This window comes from Euprymna scolopes, chromosome 11 (assembly GCF_053919585.1).
Source record: "Euprymna scolopes isolate OS-2025 chromosome 11, ASM5391958v1, whole genome shotgun sequence".
Lineage (NCBI taxonomy): Eukaryota > Metazoa > Mollusca > Cephalopoda > Sepiida > Sepiolidae > Euprymna > Euprymna scolopes.
In genome coordinates this window covers 15925191-15932683 of record NC_136492.1, presented here as the reverse complement: position 1 = coordinate 15932683, position 7493 = coordinate 15925191, and the positions used below count along the sequence as shown (strand labels likewise).

Here is a 7493-nt window from a genome sequence, read left to right as displayed (position 1 = left end):
AAACGAAATACGAATTTATACAGGAATATTTTATTTTTAAAATTATTTTAGCTTTAACACTTTTTGTTTTATGAAATAATGATAAAAAATAATTAACTTTTATATTTTTTTAAATAAAGATTTATTATTTAAAAAAATTTAATTTGCTTAAAAAAAAATTAATTTTGGAACACAATTGTTAGAGATTGCAAACAATTCATAGGAATGCGATTTCTGACATTATTACGTTTCTGGTCTTCCATACTTGGCAAAAGAGTCACATTGCTACACTGAGCGAAAAAGCTCCAAGGACAGGCGTTTTGAAAAGGAGTACGAAAATTTTATAGTAAAACAGGTAACGAAACGAATTATTTTTTTTTGTCAGTTTTGTTTGGTAAAAATTCTGTAAACATTTCAATTTGGTTAATTTTCTGTCCATATCCATGTTTACAATGTAAAACCCCTGGTTGATCGTTTATTTTGACTTTTTCTATCGCAACTTCAATAACAAACACGAAAATTGTTGAACTTGCCGACGACCATGTGTTGTTTTTTTTTTCACGTTCGAAAATCTATTTCATTTATTTCTTATTATTTTTCCCGTTTTTATTTTATTTTCCGACTTCGATTGCCTTTTTTTTGTCACCCATTAATTAACAATTTAATTTAATTTCACCATTTTTCTCAAATTGTGACTATTAAATCACTAATCTGTGAAAATATGACGAAGGTCGATTTTATTTCGTCTTTCATTCCAAGGAATATTGTCCTCTCCCCCACTTTCCAATCACGCGTATTAGCGAATTTTCTGGTTAATTAAATTATTAGTCCTTAGGCACTTATTGTACCGCGCTATTTTTAAAACAATAGTATTTTCAAGTTAAATTCAAGTTTTACTATATCTTTAATATTATTAAATTGTTAGGTGAAAGTACAGAATCGTCGTTTGTATTACAATCCAGAGGCACGAAAATGTTGACAAAAAGCAAATATATAACAAATAAATGTTATCAAAGGCAAGATAATTTATTGTTCGGCGGACCTAGTGTCCACCCCCTAAAAATGCGTGTTTTAAACCTTTTCAAAGCTTTTTTTCCCGACGATTATTATAGATTACAGACTTGAGTATCAACTGTACTGACATGCATAAGTTCAAGTGCAACGTGAACCAACATCTCACTGCCCTAATAATCCCTACATAGTACCCCACACCCCAGTAGATGTTTCCCCTGATAGTAGCCCCTTACACCAAAGTGGCAATGTGCCTTGTTTGGGGTGAAAATGTAAAAAAAAAAAAAAAAAAAAAAAAATATTAGCAAAAACAAATTTGAAAAAAAAAAAAGAAAAAAAAAAGGTACTCATGCAGGCAGTAGTGCAGTGCACTTATTGATTCGGGCTGAAATAATAAGTTTATTATTTAAAAAGCCATTCTTAACATGGGGAGGGGGAAGGTGTTCTGTACCTATTCTGTATTTTTAACCTTACAATTGAATAAAAAACAAACAAACAAACATATAAAACTTTAATTAAACTTGGAAATACAATTTAAAAAATAGCGCGGATCAGTAAGTGCATTAGCACACCATACACACACACACACACAAAGAAATTAATTTAATAACTTTTAAGAAGGGGGTTCACTTTCTCGTTATAACGTTCTACTTCATTGCTACCTGACTTACTGTCCATTTCTTTACCACCACGTGATTAGAACGTTATAACGAGAAAGTGACCCCCCACCTTTCTTAAATAATTAAATTTATTTATTTTTTCAATTTTTTTCTAATAATATGATACTTAAGTCTAATCTATGATAATCGTTGGGGAAAAAAATGAAAAAAACCCAACAAAAACGCATGTTTAGGAGGTAGGCACTCGTACGTACAGTGACTGCCTATTATACTGGATAAGTTTTTAGTGTTTTTATTTAATCTGCAATGTTTTTTTTCCGTTCGAAAAACAAGTAATATTGAGCGCTACTTTGAGAACAAGAAAAAATAGCTGTGATATCTTTGAAGTTTCCACAAAGACTTAAAAATAAGAAATAAAACAAAACGATGGTAAAAACCCACCCAATAAATGTTACCGTGACATTTATTGGGTGCGCGCGATAAACAAGTCTACTTCGCAGGGAAGTAGACTTGTTTGTCGCGAGTAAAAACATGGCCACCAAAGAATTACAGTGCATAATATAGGTCTTTATTGTCTCTGCAGAATTTAAATGTGATTTTCGTATTCAGCATAGTCGAAAACCTTTAAAAGTCGTCATTTTAAAGAAAATTGTGGAGGTGGACCGAATGTAAAAAAAGTTTGGGGAAAAATTAGGAAATCGTGACTTCTGGAAAATCTACAACAGTGTAGTAAATAATGGGCAATCAACAATTCCCCCGCTAACCAACAATCACGAGGTTGTTTGCTCAGCAACTGACAAGGCTAATATGCTTGCCAGCTGGTTTGCCTCGAACTCCACACTGGACCCCACCAACCACCACTGCCTGACTTTCCTTTGCGAACAGACGCCACGCTAGACGATCTAAAAATCACCTCTGCTCAGGTACACGCTATCATAAAAAACCTTGACACTTCAAAAGCATGTGGACCTGATCTCATCCCAGCTGTGCTATTAAAAAAGTGCTCAGCTGAAGTAGCTCCAGTTCTCTCCAAACTCTACAACAAATGCCTTAATGAATTATGCTTTCCGGGCTGTTGGAAAACTGCTTCTGTGGTACCAATATTCAAGAATTCTGGCGAAAGAACTGACCCATCAAATTATCGCCCCATTAGCCTCCTACCACTTTTCGCCAAAATATTTGAGACCATAATTAACCATGCTCTAGTCCATCACCTTACAGATGCTAAACTTCTGACTGACAAACAATGTGGATTTAGACACGCCCGTTCCACAGCTGACATCCTCACTGTAATTTCTGAACGTATATACCATTCACTGGACAAAGCGGGGGAGGGCAGAGCGGTAGCTCTAGATATATCTAAGGCTTTTGACAGGGTATGGCACAAGGGTCTCCTCAGGAAAATTAAATCATACGGTATCACTGGTAGAATACTTAACATAATTAAATCCTTCTTAGATAAGAGAAAAATCCAGGTTGTCCTCGACGGTTGTACATCTAAACAGTGTGATATAAATGCGGAAGTGCCTCAGGGGTCTATCCTTGAACCTCTATTGTTCCTAATATTTATTAATGACCTCCCCGACAAAACTGCCTCTGAGATGGGTATATATGCTGATGACACTACACTCTATAACAGGCATGACAAGAAAACAAATGAACACATATCTAAAGAAATGGCAAAAACACTAGAGGATGATCTCCAATCTGTAGTGGAATGGGGACATAAATAGATGGTCACATTCAATGCTGCCAAGACTAAACTCGTTTCCTTCAATAATTACAAGAAACCTTCTCTGCCACCAATAGCAATGGCCAGTGACTCCCTGTATGAGAGTACATCTTTCAAACTGCTTGGCATAATGTTCACAGGAAACATGAGTTGGTACAATTATATTGAAAACATTGCCAGGGCCGCTGTGAAGAAGGTAGGCTCTCTCTACCGTGCTAGAAAACTACTGACACCTGAAAGTATCCTGTACCTCTATAAGGCCACCATTCGCCCATGTATGGAGTATTGTTGTCACATTTGGGCTGGTGCATCTGCTACTAGTCTCTCGCTCCTAGACAAGGTTCAAAAGAGAGTCGCCAATCTGATAGGCCCTGAACTGGCATCTAAGCTTCAGCCTCTGTCCCATCGACGAAACGTTGCATCCCTCTGCCTGTTCTACAAGTATTTTAATGGTGAATGCTCTGACGAATTGCAGACACTTGTGCCCCCATGACGTAGACACCCTCGACAAACCCGACAGGCAGCTAAATCCCACCCCCACACAGTAGAGATCCCTAGATGTAAAAGATCTTTCTACTCCAGTAGTTTCTTCCCCAGAATCGCTAGACTCTGGAATTCCATTCCAAGTTCCTGCTTCCCTAACTGTACTGACATGCAGAAGTTCAAGTGCAACGTGAACCGACATCTTGCTGCCCAAATCCCAACATAGTGCCCCAGTAGTTGCTGCCCCTGATAGTAGCCCCCTACACCAAAGTGGCAATGCGCCTTGTTTGGGGTGAAAATATAATTAAAAAAAAAAAAAAAAAAGTTAAAGATAAAAAAAATATGCAAAATACGGGTTATTATTATGGTACTCATGCAGAGAGTGATCCGGACGTAACTCAGCGCACGCCCGGCTTTCTCCGGAACATGGCGTCAACAGCCGGAGTAAGCCGAGCGTTGCCGAGGAAATTAAGCCAAGCGTCGCCGATGAAAGCATAACAAGAAAAGAAAACCTATCTTTTATTTTTAAGTTTTATTAACTGTAAAAGAAAATATTATAACAATATATATATATATATATATATATATATATATATATATATACATATTTTTTAAAAAATAATGTTAAATTTTTTTTTTTTACCAAGAAAATGTTCAAATGTAAGTCAACTAAATACTTTCAAGGAATTTTGTGTTTAATTTTTTTTTTTTTTGTTCCAGAAAAAAATTATTTTGTGCTTTTTTTTTTTTAGGGAAACCTGAAAAAATAGAAAAGAAACAAAACACTTTTTTTTAAGGAAAAAATAGAAAAACTCCAAAACACTTTTTTTTAAGGAAAAAATAGAAAAAATCCAAAACACTTTTTTTTAAGGAAAAACCTGGAAACTAGAAAAAAAAAGAAAATTGGGTGGAATAATTTTTTTTTTTTTTTCATTTTAAAACAAATGTTGTTGGAGAGCATCTCACGACAGCAAAGTGGACGCAGAGGTGATAGCGGATATGCAAGGAAGCTCGTCATCAACCAGGTAGCTTTCGGCGATGTGAGCTAATATGGAGACAAACGGAGTATTACCAAATGTTTGCCTCCACATAAACTCTGATATGTGTCCAAAAGCTCCCAGTTGGTCACGCATTCTACTTTGTTGCGTTGTTTTGCTTCCTTTCACATTTGCGCCACATGATTCGTCGTAGCCTTCGTTTCGGGATCTACGAAGTGAAGGCTGTGGTTCACTGTCAAATGGCAATACCTCCCTCCACACTTTGTTGTATGCCTTCCAACAGTCTGATACGACCGTGCTCCCCGGCAGGATATATTGTTTTATTAATGGAAGGATGGTTTCGGAATTCCTGTGTGGTACACTCACCAAGAAACCCTCCTTTTCGGTGGGGTCGTATCCACCTAAGGCCTAGACTGGTGTGAGTAATCTGCCGACATTATGCTTTCTACGGTTAAACAAAGCCTCATCTATCTCCACCATATGGCCTGGGCCCCCTATCTGCTGGGGATTCCTTAGAAAATATTCCCCGCAAATATCTCTTAAGAAATTCTTCCAGTCGGTGATGGTATGCATTGAGCGAATTCCACATTTGCGCTGGAGGTCTTTTTTGCGTTGCTCTCTTGAACGCCCACAAGTAGATTAGTTTTTAGTATTATGGCAATTGCTAGCCTAGACTTTGCGAAAAAAGTTCCAGTCCGGATTGAGGTAAACGTTCGGCATTTGCTAAACTGACATCTCCAGGCATAGCCATCGCTTACTTTACTTCTTACAATAAGAGTGCATCTATGTCCACAAGATGTACACGTTTTCGTCCGTTCTAGTAATTTCCTATTCTGACAAAATTCCAGGACTCTCGCTGGTGTTTTCAACTGCTCAGCTAATGCTGTAAAATTCATGGTTTTTACTTTCCTTACGTGAAAGTACGCAAATGGTGTGCTTTTTTTCCTTTTTTTTTTTTTAAAACTAGTTTTCTTTTCTTCCTCTTCATGATTGTCGTCTGCTGCTTTGAATTTTCAACTTGCACAAATGCGCGTCGCGTTGAAAACCATCGTGCTACATTTTCATTGGCTCAGCTTTATGTGACGTCAAATGGCTTAATTTCTTCGGCAATGCTTGGCTTACTCCGGCTGTTGACGCCATATTCCGGGGAAAGCCAGATATGTGCTGAGTTACGTCCGGATCACTTTCTGCATGAGTACCATTATTGTTAGTAGTAGTTTTATACGTAGTTTGGCGTAAGATTGACACGTTTCTGTAAAAAAAAAATGTTAATTACTTTTAAGAATGTTTCTCATAAAAATGTTAACAGTTCTGAGTTACAAGAAATAAATATTACTCGTTTATTATATTCTCATTTTTACTCCTTATAAATAATATACTTATAAATAATATACTTATATAATAATATACTTATATAATAATATACTTATACTTATATAATGATATACTTATATAATAATATACTTATATAATAATATACTTATAAATAATATACTTATATAATAATATACTTAAAAATAATATACTTAAAAATAATATACTTATATAATAATATACTTATATAATAATATACTTATAAATAATATACTTACAAATAATATACTTACAAATAATATACTTAAAAATAATATACTTATATAATAATATACTTATAAATAATATACTTATATAATAATATACTTATATAATAATATACTTATATAATAATATACTTATATAATAATATACTTATAAATAATATACTTATATAATAATATACTTATATAATAATACACTTAAAAATAATATACTTATATAATAATATACTTATATAATAATATACTTATAAATAATATACTTATATAATAATATACTTGTATAATAATATACTTATAAATAATATACTTATAAATAATATACTTACAAATAATATACTTATATAATAATATACTTATAAATAATATACTTATATAATAATATACTTATAAATAATATACTTATAAATAATATACTTACAAATAATATACTTATATAATAATATACTTATAAATAATATACTTATAAATAATATACTTATAAATAATATACTTATATAATAATATACTTGTATAATAATATACTTATAAATAATATACTTATAAATAATATACTTATAAATAATATACTTACAAATAATATACTTATAAATAATATACTTACAAATAATATACTTATATAATAATATACTTATAAATAATATACTTATAAATAATATACTTACAAATAATATACTTGTATAATAATATACTTATAAATAATATACTTATAAATAATATACTTATATAATAATATACGTATAAATAATATACTTACAAATAATATACTTATATAATAATATACTTATAAATAATATACTTATATAATAATATACTTATAAACAATATACTTGTATGATAATATACTTATAAATAATATACTTATATTTTTATTTATTTATTTTTTTTTAATTCAATTTTCACCCCAAACAAGGCAAGTGCCACTTTGGGGGCTACTATTAGGGATTTAATTAGCGGGGTCATTATGAAGCTAGATGAGTAGAAGATGTTTGTTGACATTACACTTGAACTTCTGCATATCAGTGCAGTTGGGAAAGCAGAATGCCTGAAGGGAGTTCCAAAGACCCGCAGTTCTGGGGAAGAAACTATTGGAGTA

At 32.7% G+C, this 7493-nt stretch overlaps 1 protein-coding gene across 2 annotated transcripts in view; it reads left to right on the top strand.

The window, feature by feature from the left end:
• The first annotated feature begins 206 nt into the window (after window positions 1-206).
• Window positions 207-7493, top strand: part of LOC145287768 (holocytochrome c-type synthase-like) — a 215368-nt gene continuing 208081 nt past the window's right edge. For both annotated transcript variants that reach the window (XM_080135590.1, XM_080135591.1), the window contains exon 1: window positions 207-334. The gene's annotated coding sequence lies outside the window, so the exon portion shown is untranslated. The remainder of the gene's footprint in view (window positions 335-7493) is intronic.